The following is a 15,503-nucleotide window of genomic DNA, read 5'->3' on the forward strand; positions in this document are numbered from 1 at the left end:
CAGAGTCCACATATTTGACAAAGAAATATAGCTAGCTAATAGAAGATATTAGCTCCAACAATGTTTACCATAGGACAGTTTGAAGAATAGCTTACCTTAATCTGCTTTGTTTCTTGAAATCCAAGCTCCTCATCTATTCTTGCGCCTTTTAGTTTTCTAGTAGCAAAGGACATCCTTCAATAACTGGTTTCAGATTTTCCTTCTTCTTTATGTAGTCAGGAAGTGATTCTAACTTTTCACAGTTTACAACTGACAAAGAAGACAGTTGAGGCATAATCTTCTTGTCTCCACCATTAACATTGATTCCAGTCCATCCTTTCCACTCATCCAACTTTATGAAGTGAAGCTTTCTCAATCTGGGAAATGCAACTGCATCAGGTGAGGAGCCTTCGTTGACAGCATCCTCATGGTTTAATCCTATTCCCAGAAATTCGACACCTACTATCTTCACATTAGGCATATTCGTGATCTCAAGTGATTCAAGGAATGGGAGTTTCCCTAAAGGGGGCAAAACTTTGCATTCACTACATCTATGAAGCTTTAGGTGTGTTAGTTTGTTCAATTCCATCATCCAGTTGGGGAATGAACTTCCTCCGTAGTCAAATATTCCAAGGGATTGCAATTGAGGAGGTGCTTCTAAGCTATCAAGTAGGACTTGATCGTTGGCCTTCGATCCTACCATAGAAAACCACAGTTCCAAGCCAAGCAGATTTTCCTTGTTCTTTAGATCAGCTCTTGTAGCTTCAGAAATTTCAGTTTTACGACTTTTACCACCCAATCCATCTATGGTAAGACATCCTTCGATATTGTTTAGATTTTCCAAATCTCCAAGACTGCATGCTTTGCTTCTGCTAGCACCACCACTGCTCCCGAAGAATCGATTTAAGGTTCTCAACAAGGTTAAGGTTGCAATCCCTTTTGGTAGGTAGCTAAGGCTTGTTGTCCAGAGAATCTCAAGATGCCGCAACTTGATCAATTTGCCTATACTTTCTGGCAGTTTCTGAAGACTTTTACATCCGTTGAGATTTAAAGTTTGCAAATTAAGCAAATTACTTATTTCAGAAGGCAACTTCTTTAGCTTATGATTGAAAGACAGGTTAAGGTACCTTAGATGTAGCAGTTCAGTTGCCTTCAATGAAAGCTTTTCTATTGGGCAATCGCTCAAATCCAACGCCCTGATCCTCTTCATACGAGGTAGACTGTTGGCAAGATTTGTTGGATCCATGTCGGAAAACTTGGACAAAACCATTAGAGTGTGTAGTTTATCTGCCTTGAGTTTACCTCCATTGTCAATTGAATCTAGGAAAGAGGTTTGATCTTCAAGATACAGGGTACAATGACGGGTAAAATGACGATAACGAGCAGGCTCTGTTACAGCGTCGTTGTCTCCGGACTCTTCACCAGGAAGCATTATGCGGCATTCGTTACGCGCAAGATCTTGGATAAATTCATGCATTTCTTTCTTCAATTTGCATTTCAAGGCGCCCTCGCCTTCCCGTCCAGAATCTCTAGATAATCAAAATTCTGCGAAAGGAACTACGAAGCACGTTCATTAGATCTGACAAGTGGTTCGAATATAGGTTGCTGACGTCTTCCAGAACAAGAAGGAGTTCCCTGTCCTCTATGAACTTATGAAGCTCAAGTTTCAATAATTCAAATTCATTGCCGGCGTATTTCTCTGGTGTTTCAGGAGCGAATTCCAGCATAGACTTAACAATTCGCTTCACATTGAATTGTTGAGAGACAGTTACCCATGCCATGAAATGAAATTTACTTTTCACTTGAGTACTGTTGTAGACATGTCGAGCCAGCGCGGTCGTTCCCATTCCAACCTCTTCTCTAACAAGACATATGCATCTATGAGATTCCTTAGTCAACTTTCTAATTAAGTCTTGAATTTCAGCATCTCGACCAATCATGGGTTCTTCGTCATTTGAGGGAACTGCGGGCGAATGCAGATCTAATGGCTCCGGCTCAGCCTCGTCGGGTGCTGGATCCGAACTCGAACCAAGTTGCTCAGCCTCGTTGGGTACTGAATTCGGACTCGAACTAAGTTGCAACTCGCTGACTTCTTTAATCAAGTCCTCAAAGTCACGAATAATGATGCTGCTCGCCTCACGGTTTCCCTCCTTGCGGCGTTGGAGGAGTGGGAGGCCTAGAAAGTGTAACTTCTTCGCCTGTTGCAGTAGCTCAAATTCTTCTGAAACACCAATTAACTCATAGCATAGATCTTTAATGCCTTGAAACCATGACTTCACTCGTGGAACCTTCAGGTTCTTCTCTGCGTCTTCGATGATATCCAGGACAGCACCGGATATCGTTGATGCCCTTGACCACATTTCTCTCTTAATCACCTTATGAGAATTCGCGTTCCTCAAAACCTTTACTCCCGCCATGATCACTGTATCGCCATTATTGCCCATTGTACATAACTTTTTTTGCGGATTATTTGAGTGTTTGAGCCCCCGTAATTTATGTATCTGGTTTCTGTTAGTTGGTTGGTTTGGTTTAGAGTTTAGACTTAAGCTTAGGACAAGTCTATTGGCACGCGCCTCATGCATAATATATTCAATAATGCTCCACATCCAAGCAAAAAATACTGATTCACGCGCCTCCTCCAACCTCCAAATCGTTTGTAATTTATGCGCTACATGTAACGTCAACCTTACTTTGCTTAACGTAAACAAAGCTGCAAACTAAACCTTCGTTTCTGCTTGTGTTTGCTTTCTTCTTCTTCTCTGTTTGCGTTCTTTCTTATTGATCTGCATTGACTTCAATGTAATAGGCTTTGTCGTTATCCTCTGCTCGCGTTTTCGTTCTTGTTGTTGTTGTTCTTCTTTTCTGTTCGCGTTCTCCGTTATTGACCTGCATTGACTTCAACGTAATAAGCTTCGTTTTCTTCTTCGATCTGGACTTCTAAATCGAAACAATGAATGATTCAACTTTAAATAAGTTGAATGAGAGCGATTTGGATTATTCTTTTGAAACGAATCAAGCTGATGAGGTTTGGATTATTCAATTTTGAATCGAATTCAATGGAATGCAATTCCTAATTCTATTTTGAATTGAATTGAATGGACGCATGCGTTCTGAATCTGAATTGAATTGAATTGACAAAATCTAAATTGTAGAAAGAGGTATTTCGAATTTGATCTTGTATAATGGATTATGTTTCGTTCAATCAGTAGTATACAATTGTTTCACCATGAGTATTTGTTTCGGTTCGTTATGCAGAAAGCTTTTTGAATTTGATTTTATATACTGGATTATGTTTTGTTCACTTAATACTATAGAATTGTTTCATTATAATGACGTTTTTAAATTATGTTTCGTTCAACTGAGAACTATAAAATTGTTTCACCATAGTGATGTTTTCGGTTCATTATGCAGACCAGGTGTGTTGTGGATGAAAAGTTTGTCCCAAAGGTGGGGATGATTTTCAAGACACTAGAAGAAGTCGGAAAGTTCTACAAAAATAAAGAACATGACTCGGAAGGGAGACGAGTTTAAGAATCAACTAATCGTATGCAGTAGAGAGGGGAGGTAAAAATCCAAGATATCTCCAACTCTGAAGACAAACCCCTCAGCCGGGTTAAACTGTCCAGCCAGAATCTACGTACATATAATGAAGGATGTTAGTCTTTAGACAATTTTTAAAGTTTTTTTGAAGCACTCACACCCTTGCTATCCAGACCGTGTAGAGATGCTCAAACAACACAATGAGCTAAGTATGTTTGTGCGTCGAACCATCGAAACCAACGAGGAAGCTAGAATTAGACCGAGCAAAACTTACCAATCGTTTGTAGCAGCAGCCGAAAGTCACCGGGAACTCAGTTTTATAGAAAAAGATGTGATGAATTACATCACAAGGGAAGTATGGAATGTTTCTGAACAAGATGATGCCAAAGAATTCGGGAAGTACCTACTAAGAATGAAAGAGAAGAACCAAAATTTCTTTTTCGAGCTCAACCTCGAAGGCGATCACTCCATCAAACATGCATTCTGGGCCGACGCAAGAAGCAGGGCTGCATGCAAGTATTTTGAAGATGTGGTTTCATTCGACACCACCTACAACATAAACAGGTATTCGGTTCACCCAACTTCAGTACTTACGTTCACTATATGCACAAGTTTCGGTTCATTTAACCGTGAGATTGTCCATGTATGCAGGTACAATCTGGTTTTTGGTTCATTTGTGGGGGTGAATTACCACGGTCAGTCAACACTTCTCGGATGCGCGCTGATGAGAAACAAGGACATTAATCATTCAAATGGCTATTCGAGTGTTGGTTCCGTTGCATGGGAGGGAAGCCACCAAAAGACATTCTCACCGACCAATGCGCATCGATGCAAAGGGCCATCGAGTTTTCCATGCCAACAACAATTTACCATTGGTGCATTTAGCACATTATGAAGAAGATCCCAAACAAACTAAACGGCTACAAGCGACACGAAAAAAATCAAACAAGAGATGAGCCACGTCGTTTGGAACTCATTCACAAAAGATGCATTCGACAGAAATTGGAATGATTTCCTCACAATGTACGACTTAGGAGGCAACAAGTGGCTCTCTGGTAATTGAGGTTTCAATTTGGATTATTTTCATGCCTTTACCTTTTTGGGTGAAAACATGCACACTTTCGGTTTAGTACAGCTAATCAGTTCGGTTCATTCTGCAGAGTTGTATGAGGATCGGCATATATGGGTTCCAGTTTACCTGGATCACCACTTTTGGGCCTGGATGGAAAGCACACAAAGGAGCGAGAGCATGCATGCATTTTTCAACAAGTTTATCACACACAACAGCTCCTTGAGTCAATTCGTGAAGCAATACGACAATTGCCTAGCAAGCAGAGAGCAAAGAGAGAGAGAATTCGATTCTGCAGATTTTCACACCCTGATACCGTGCACAACAAAATCAGCAATAGAGGCTCAATTTCAGCACGTTTATACCCATGAGAAGTTCAGGGAAGTTTAAGCTCAATTTAGAGGAAAGGTGAACTGCATCACAAGATCAAAGCATTCCACTCTAGGTTTCACAACATACGAAGTGATGGAGCAGGTTTCTAACTCCACATTCAACAAGTTTTTCGTCACCTACGATGCAGTATCACGAGAGGTAAAGTGTCAATGCCTGCTGTTCAAGTCAAGGGGAATACTGTGCCGCCACTCTTTGAGCGTCCTAAGCTTCGAGCAAGTAGATAACGTGGCACCAAAATACATACTGGAGCACTAGAGCAAGAACATAAAGAGGAGGCACACACACATCAAGAGCAGCCAAGACGAGCCTCTGCTGGAGCCAAGAAGCAAGAGATTTGACAATGTCATGGCTGAGATGCAAGAATATCAAGCAAGAAGCAAAGGAAAAGATTTGTTATCCCACGAAGAAGCGACATTGAGCGACGTGAACGATCTTCAAAGCCCTCCACGTGTCAGAACAAGAGGCCGACCCAAGAACAGACTTGGATCAAACCTGAAAAAAAGGTCTCAAATGCCACAAAGAAAAAGCTAGCTCCAAGCGAGGTAAAATTGATTTGCTTTCGATTAGGCAAACATTGATTTGTGCATTTTGCTAATATACGATTTATTTTCTCTTTTTACAGTTGAATCTTTTAGACGGCGGACCAACGATTCAGTCAAGTTCCAACTTTTGCAATGCACTGGATATGAATTATCCCGAAGAGGATTATACAGGTTTTAGGTTTTATTAATATAAATTTCTTTTCATCCATGAGCAAATTTCGGTTCACTGAAGTTATAGGAAGGTTAATTTCTGACTGTTGTTAGTCTTTAATGAATAGTCACTTTTTTTGTTTTTGATATTAGCTTTTGTGAAATTATTTACTCAAAAGTCACTTTTTTCTTTATTGAATAGTCAATTTATTGTGCTATGTCAGAGAGTTCAAGTGTTTTTGATATTGATAGAAACATTTTTTTATAATTAGCTCTATGCTATATTGATATATGTAATTTTTCGGTTCATCTAGTGTATTAATTTTTGTTCATTGTATTTTTGGGGTTCTTAATGTCTTGATAAATACCCTGATTCCATTCACTGTGAACCTGGAACAAAACAGCAACCAGATAGTTCCAACAGATATATAAATTAACATATCAGACCAACAGGACAAGGAGTAATGCATCTTGAATCAGATATAAATATTAACATTAGATATATACATTGATATTAAGATTAGTTATATACATTAACATTTACATTAATATTCACATATATACATTGAAAGAAGCATTGTTTGCTTTTTTACAACCTGTCAATCATAGTATATCCTATTTACTATCTAAATCCGCAGATGAGAATTTACAAAAAGGGCTGGAGAGGGCAGCAGATGGCTTCAGGAGTCTTATTGCTTCAGATGCCCGAATCACTTGGTCTCTGATTTTGTTCATTTCATGCATTAGAATATTCGGACCATATTCCTGCCTGAGCCATCAATCTCTTTCTACATTTCAATCGAAAGGAATTAGTTACATAAGAAATGAACCCAACCAAAATAAGAAATGAAAGAATTGCATTAATTTTGAAACTACTTAGTACTTACTTGTGTCCAAGCTTTATATCGATATCTCTTCCCGCTTTTGATATTTCGAGGATCAATTGTTTCAAGCCATTTCATGATGTATATGCCACAATCATAGCTAAGCAAGAATTTAGTATAATACGATTAATAGTATACAAAATAAAACACATTAAAAATAGCACTATAGAAGAGAAAGATTTTTACTCTGTTCGTTGGCCATTCAGCGCGATATACTCTGCTTCTTCTCCTTCTCTGTCCTCCATTAAGGGTTCCGCCCCAGCGTAAACCCTCATCTGAAAAATTATTAATCCCTGAAAGGGACAGAAAAAGTGAATAAAAAGAAGCAACAACAATGAACTGAACACATAATAATAGGTGAATCAAAATCACAACTACACTGAACCGACAACAAATCATGATTTGAATAAAACAAGATAAACAATCAATTACCGAATTCTACTCATGTTTGAATAATTTACAACAAAATAACTTACAACAAATTTGTTCAGTTTCACTCTCGATTCAGGTATATCTTTTTTCTTCCTATTTACAGGGTCAAGGACATAAAATGCCTTTTTTCTTGACATCAGCAATCCACAACCACCAATGCCCTCTGTTGCAGATCGGCACAAATAGCTGAAGTTTGGAAAAATGATAGAATATTTCAATCGAAACAATAGCAAATGAGAGAATTATGGAAGAATTTTTAGAAATGACAACTTACAAATGGATACGATGCAAATTTTCTTTTGTCAAGGAAACGACATTGGTGGGCATACTGATCGATATCGAACCGATAGGCCTTCTTAGTATTTGGATCAGTGTAGTCCATGCCGTAGTTTCCTAACATAAACATCTGCAAAACAAACATTAGTTAAATCACCAACGACCAAACAAGTGAATCTAAATTTGCCAACACCATTGAACCGAACATAATTCATATGTTGAATAAAACGTGATAAACATTCAATCATCAAGAGAAAATTTTTCTTCATGCAAAAGAACTCAACAAAACACATAACAATCAGGTGAATCAATATGAACATTTCCACTGAACTGAACACCAATCATTTGGTGAATAAAACGTGATAAATATTCAATCATCAAGAAAAATATTTTCTGCATGCAAAAGGACTCAACTGAACACTTGACAGTCAAATAAATCAACATGAACAACTCCACTGAACATAACTCCATTCATGTTTTGAATAAAATGCGATAAACATCAATCAACAGGGAATAAGAAATTTAGCTTACCACAATATCTAGCGGCACAATGTATATTTGTTCCTAAAACCGGTGACCTTTTATTTGGTTAAGAATCATGTTATGTATAGTGACCACCTACAGGAACAAAATTTATGAGATATAATGTATAAGAGTCTTTAGAAAAATCATTAACGTTAACGGAATTGGCAAAGAATTTACCGTGCTTTCCACCTGTTCTTTGGGCATTATAGACATGAAATGTTGTCTAAGCCCCTCGTAATTTGCCTCATGCTTCAAGACGAATATGGCGACATATTTGTTGCTACTATCTTTGGTCTGTTTCACATGTGTCATCCAACGATAACACTTTTCGATCAACTCCTCCGTGATTTCTTTATTTTTTTCGGAGTTTTGTAAACTTCAGCAGCTGTGACGGTTGGATCGACAGTTGTTGCTTCAGCAAACTTCAATGCTGCTGTCACCCTAGCATCTACCACCGCCTCTTCCAGGATTTCAAGCTCTGAAACCGTAGGCTCAAAGGGGTGAGTTGGTTGAGTCACTGTTATTTGAGAGGGGGAGTTGGTTGAGATGTTAGGGGACTTATCCCAAGGCTGAAGAAAGGCACATCATTTTTCCATTGCCTAGGACGATCAACACTACAAGATGACAGAGATATAAAACAATGATATTAAACAAAAATGATATTAAATGATGTAGTGAACCTAAATTAAACCATGTGGTGAACTAAAAATATCCAGATTTGAACAAAATTGATATTAGACAATAGAGTGAACCAAAATGAAACAATGTGGTGAACCGAAATTATGCAGATTTGAACAAGCATAAAATACAAATCAAGCTGTGCTTCTTCTTCCAATTGCCGTGCCACCTTAGCTTCTTGGCATGGTTGCTGTTGTTCTTTGGGATGGCTATTGCATTAAATAGAAAAGAGTTCAGTAACAACGCAGAATTATTATCATGTACTATTAAAACTAATAAAAAGAATTATAATTACCAGCTAGACCAGAAGATTATAAAAGTTGATATTAATTAAAACTTACACATTCATTGGAGGTTCTGGCTCCGTATTCCTTGGGGAAGATTCCTCAGCAGCCTGCTTTTGTTGTTCCGATTGTTGTGCCAGTGCTTTTTCGCAGGGCTGCTGTTGCTGTCCCAAAGGGCTGTTGCATTAAACAGAAAACAGTTTAATAATGATCCCAAATTATTATCATTTTCTATTAAAATTAATAAAAAGAATTTTATATGCAACATACTCATTATCAGAAGTTGGTTGTGTTTGACTTTCCAGAGGGACATAGATAAAGTCATCTTTTATCAACTTTTCCTTGAGAGAACTTGGAAGAGACAATGCAATAAGAGCTCTACGGAATGTAAACAAGGAAGAAGTTAATGTTAAATAATTAGAATTGGTTCTGAGAAATGGAAATCTGCACATTGAAAAACTCACATTTCCAAAGGTTCAGAACGAGTTTCTTCTCGAACCTCAATAATTTGTATTTCAGAATCAGGTGTAGCGCTACTGACATTTAAACACAATTTCCGTGTGATTAATTAAACAAAAATTATTACCTAAATCTAAAAGAGCAACATAAATATTTTTAACTTACACTTGTGGAGTTTTAAAACTCTTTCTTTGATGGATTTTTTTTTCTAAAATATTTTACTGAGGTTTTCGGGGTATTTTTCTTAAAAACAAAGATAACAAATTAAAATTAGAAACCAAAATTAAAAGCAGAGGTTTAGAAACACATGAAATTCATTTTTGGGAACCACTGAACCGAAAGTAAAGCCTGCAATGAACTAATTTACCTGGTATTGTCCGGGGCATTTACAGACGGTGTAGAGCTCGCCTGAGTCTGTAAGAGAGGTTCGCTACCCAGATTTACAGTTGGTAGTCTAAGCAAGATAAATAAATATTAATAAGTGAATCCAGAGGAATTAGAAGAGGTTCTAGCAAAAGCTAGCAAAGAAAGAAAAAGAACTCAGTATAAGAAACTGAATCTTACGTCTCAGAGAAATCATTTTGCGCCTCCGTTGAGTCAAACTAATCTGGAGCAATGTTTGCTGTCTGAGCCCCATCATTTTTTTTCTTTGATCTCTTTTCTCTTAACATCTCCAACGCTTGTCTTCTTCTTTCTGCAGCGCTGCCTTTTACTTGTTCAGTTCTGAAAATTTATAAAATAAGTATCAATGAACCTAAAACGAAAGCATCGATAAAAGAAAATATGATTCAAGAAACTTACTCCTTGTCAGATTTGGTTTCTTTTTTTGCCACCCTCTGCGGTTGTTTTCTTTTTACTATGGGTGTTTTTTCAATTTTTTTTCTCTGCAACATAGACAAACACATCGAATTTATACCGGAGACAAATATAAGCAAGAAAAAGATTTCTAATGCTAAAGGACCCAACTGAAGATACTAACAATCAAGTGAACAAAAATAACAAACTTCACTAAACCGAATGCAGTTAATGTGCTGAATAAAACGTGATACACATTCAATCATCAAGAAAAATATTTCTGCATGCAAATGGAGAAGTAAAGACGCTAACAATCAAGTGAACAAAAATTACAAAGACCAATGAACCAAAATCATTTCATGTGCTGAACAAAAAGTGATACACATTCAATCATCAAGAAAAATATTTCTGCATGAAAAAAGACTCAACTGAACACTTGACAATCAAACGAATCAAGTTGACCAACTCCACTGAACAATATCACATTTGTAATTTACTTAACAAGCATACATAAACAATTTTCAGCAAAGAACAGCAAAACTAAACCAGATGAATATCATACAATCACCCAATACTTATTGGCTTTCAGATTTGCTTGTGCTCTCTGAATCTGTCAGCACATGCTTCCTTTTTTTGCTTTGTTTTTTAATCACCTTCTGTGGTTGTTTTCTTTTTTTTTGTGAGGGGTTTTTTCAATTTCTTCTTCTCTGCAATACATAAGAACAAGCGCATAAGAACAATTTTAAGCAAATACAAGTAAGATGAAACCAATATGAAGATCAAACTTACTGGTTTTCGGATTCACTTTTGCTTTCTAAATTTGTGGGACTGCTTTCAGTTTCTCTTGTTGTTTCTGAATCCATCTCAACAAGCTTTCATTTTTTAACCACCCTATGTTGTCTTGTTCTCTTTGCTGACAGTGTTTTGTCGGATTTGGATTCAGATTCGAAAAATGTGTTTTCTTCTGAAGAAGAATCCAGATGAACAATTTTCTTTTTGTCTTTCTTCCCTTTTCCTTTCTTGTCTAACTCCTTCCTTTTTGTTTTTTCCTTCATCATTTTCTTTCTATACAGAAGTCCCTAAAATAGAAACTTATTTAATGACCAAATACACTAATAGTCAACTGAATCAAAATCAGCAACCTCACTTAAACGAACTACACTAATGTGCTAAATAAAATGCCATAAACATTTAATAATAAAGAAAAATATTTCTGCATATACAAGGACTTAATTGAAAATGCTATCAATCAAGTGAATCAAAATGAGTAACTCCAATAAATCGAACAACATTCATGTGTTGAATAAAACGTGATAAATATTTAATTATAAAAAAAACGTTTCTGCATGCATAAGGACTCAATTGAATACACTAACAACCAGGTGAACCAAAATGAGCAAGCCCACTGAACTGAACAAGATTCATGTGGTGAATAAAATGAGATAAATATTTAATCAGCATGAAAAATATTTCTGCATGCACAAGGATTCAAATGAACACACTAACAATTGCAACTAGGAGAAATAAATTAATTATAACCTAAACCACAAGCTTATTTAGTTAGAAATGTATTTTAGGAGCATCTGAAACAAAATTTTAGGAGAAAATTTTTGTTTAATTTACCAATGTGTCCTTTGCTTCCTCTGAAATTCGATCAAGCATCATCTTCTTTGTCCAATGGGCCATCCACGGTGGCAGGGGAGCATCAGGTCCATACAAGCAAGGGAACTTGGTCTCATGGAAGTAAATCAGCATCAAAATGAAAACATAGCCGTCAACGGACTGTTTCTTTCCCTTTCTCTTGTTTTCGATTCCCTTCCTCAAGAAGCTGAGCATATGTTTTGCCCAATCCCATTCTTGGATGTTGTCTACATGAAACATAGGCGGCTTATGGATCGAGGAGGCCACGCTTACCGTAGTCGGCTGCAAGAAGCACCTCTATATAAAGACGACAAAAGTCCTCCAAAATTTTTATCGGTTCTCCTCCCCTTCAACACTCATATCCAGGACAGACTTTGTCAAAGTCGCCAACGTAACATTTTTGAGGCTGTCAAATATTACCTTGTCTTCCGGATTCAGTTTGCCGTAATCAACCTTTTAAGGAAAACGATTTTCTACAATATTTTAATAGCAACAAATCAACCAAAAAGGCTCAGTTTAATTTTCTATTCACCAATGAACCGAATTAAAGGGAGCAATGAACCGAAAATAAGTAGGAAGTAGAAAGTGTATTAACGTCGTTGATTATGCCCAGCGCATCTGCTACCTTGGCAGGAGTTATGTATATTTTTCTATGGAGAGTTTTCAGGCATCCATCATACTCATCATAACAATCAATCAATTCTCTCAAGAGGGCGTGAGAGACATTCATTTCCGGGACATGTGCCAGAGCACCGAATCCCATTTCTTCAACTATATCTTTCTTTTCCTGACTCATTCTTGAACACTATTGCTATTGCCTTTGTTTAGCATCTGCAATCATGAGTTTTCTGGAAGTTTTCAAACAGAATGTGACGATATATTTATAATACAAAATAGATATTATTCGAATGAAAGTGAATAAATATATTTAATGTGCTTACGTTATAGCGCGGCTTCTCCTTCTTTGTCACCATTATCTTCTTGAGTTTTGCTGTAATGAAAAAATTTGGTTAATACTTCACTCAATACACCGACAAGCACAAGCATGCATATCTTAATCAAGTCAATGAAAATGTCCTAGCCCACTGAATCGAACCCTTTGATGCACTGAATAAAACATGATAAATAATGAAACAGCTAGAAAAGCCCTAGTTTCACTCACATACACTATCCATTGAACTGAATGAAAATTAGAACAAATTTCATTCAAAGCCCTAGTTACACTGTAAAAATACAATAAGAAAAACCCTAAACCCTGAACACAGTAAATATCAAGTGAATGAAAATCACCAAGCCCACCGAACTGAACAACATTCATGTGGTGAATAAATCGTTATAAACTTTAAATCATCAAGAATAGTATTTCTCCATGTAAAAGAAGTCAACTGAACAGAGTAACAAGCAAGTTCAAGTTTACATACACTATCTACTCACTTACACTATCGATTAAACTGAATGAAAATAAGAACAAATTTCATTCAAAACCCTAGTTACACTGTGAAAATGCAATCAGAAGAACCCTAAACCCTGAACACACTAAATATCAAGTGAATGAAAATCCTCAAGCCCACCGAACCGAACAACATTCATGTTGGGAGTAAATCGTTATAAACTTTGAATCATCAAGAATAGCATTTCTCCATGCAAAATAAGTCAACTGAATAGAGTAACAAACAAGTTCAAATTTACATACACTATATACTCATATACACTATCCACTGAACTGAATAAAAATAAGAACAAATTTTATTCAAAGCCCTAGTTACACTGTAAAAATGCAATCATAAGAATCCTAAACCCTGAATACAGTAAATATCAACTGAATGAAAATCATCAAGCCCGCCGAACCGAACAATAATCATGTGGTGAATAAATCGTTATAAACTTTGAATCATCAAGAATAGTATTTCTCCATGCAAAAGAAGTCAACTGAATAGAGTAACAAGCAAGTTCAAATTTACATATACTATCTACTCATATACACTATCCACTGAACAGAATAAAAATAAGAACAAATTTCATTCAAAGCCCTAGTTACATTGTAAAAATACAATCAGAAGAACCCTAAACCCTGAATACAGTAAATATCAAGTGAATGAAAATCACCAAGCCCATCGAACCGAACAACATTCATGTGGTGAATAAATCGTTATAAACTTTCAATCATCAAAAATAGTATTTCTCCATGCAAAAGGAGTCAAATGAACAGAGTAACCAGCAAGTTCAAATATACATACACTATCTACTCACTTACACTATCCGCTAAACTGAATGAAAATAAGAACAAATTTCATTCAAAGTCCTAGTTACACTGTAAAAATGTAATAAGAATACGTCGATCTACTAAATGAAGCAAATCAATCCAGTAAACTTAAAATGCAACTAAGAGAAACACTATATTGCATGATTTCAAATGATCAGTAGTTTTGGTCATACCTTTGTTAGTATCTGTTGCTGTTTTTGTTCGTTTTTGCTTATTCCTTACAAAATCTTTTCGCAATTCATCTCTAGTAGTATTTTTTGCAGAAAACTTGAGTGAAGTTTGAGTGATTTTGAGAGAGATTCGAAGAGAATGAGTGGTTACGTATTAAAAAAGAAGTAACATTTTTTCATAATGAAGCGCAAATAAAAAACGAAGAGTTTCGTGTGTCTTTGGCGCGTAGAATCACACTTCATTAATGTTGGTAAGTGAATTTGGGTTTAAACCAACTTGAATAACTTGAATACACAATTAGCATGACTGTAATATATTAGGCTAACTCTATAGTTACAGGGTACGCAGTGGAAATAATACTCCGTACTCCGTAGTGCATAGAGCCATAAAATACGTGCTTGCGGTCAATAACAAAACCAAATTGATTGAGTAATGTAATATATCATTTTGGTACATTTCCCCATGCACTTTTTATTTATATGTTATAACTAGATTTAGACACACGGAGTATGCATAAATTAAAATTATAAATTTTTATAAATATTTTTTAAATATTAAAATATAGATAACTTTTTATTGTATAATTAATTATAAAATGACTTATATAATTTTTAAAATAAAAAATTATATCATAATAAATTCTATAATTCTATAATAATAATATAATAAAAACTAATTCTATCAATTTATTTTATATATATATCAGAGTATTTATTTTATCAAATGTTTAAATTTGTAAATCATATTTTTCTTGCATAGTCATATGAAGAATTGATCTTTATATTATTATAAAATCATAGTTAAAATGAATAAACAAAATTTGTCATATATAATATCTTTTAGCTATTTTTTATATATTGTTGTGTTGATTAATTTTGTACTTATAAGATATAACATCGAACAAATTCATAAAAAGCAATTACAAAAAGGGTTATGAAATAAGTATTATTTAAAAGTCCTTAAAATATAATTAATTGAAATAATTAGTGGAAAAGGTATTGTTCTTGCTTGTGAAATAGAGGTATCAACAGAGCTTATGTGCTTTGAGGCTGATCGTCCGATCCTTGAATTCCGAGCTTTTCTTTTCTAGTGTGACGTGAATAACGCGAACAAATGAGGGGGGAGTATACCTGCAAAGGCACTCCAAAGCTTAAGTCAGTATATTGTGCTATATCTCACTTACCGAAGAAAATACTTTACCTGGCTTTTATATGGTAGACTGCTCGGCTGTTACGTCTTTAGTGTTTAAAGTCGGTTACAAAAAGGTAGGTAACGTCCCTTGATTGCATTACCATTTTGTCGTCGGTTATAACGGAGCATTTATCTGACCGAGTTATGGCTCATGAATGGAGGAGCTATAACGGACCATGCCGAGTTATAGCTCGTTTATGACGACCATATCATAGCCCAAAAGCTTGGCCT

General features: G+C 35.9%; 1 protein-coding gene and 1 pseudogene across 1 annotated transcript in view; one reads left to right on the top strand and one right to left on the bottom strand.

The window, feature by feature from the left end:
* Window positions 1-15,503, top strand: part of LOC107626596 (putative disease resistance RPP13-like protein 1) — a 184,295-nt gene that overhangs the window by 146,821 nt on the left and 21,971 nt on the right. The gene's annotated exons all lie outside the window — the stretch shown is intronic.
* Window positions 134-2,508, bottom strand: LOC107626595 (uncharacterized; annotated as a pseudogene).

The sequence above is a fragment of the Arachis ipaensis genome, chromosome B2 (genome assembly GCF_059453495.1).
Source record: "Arachis ipaensis isolate K30076 ecotype BB chromosome B2, ASM5945349v1, whole genome shotgun sequence".
Classification (NCBI taxonomy): domain Eukaryota; kingdom Viridiplantae; phylum Streptophyta; class Magnoliopsida; order Fabales; family Fabaceae; genus Arachis; species Arachis ipaensis.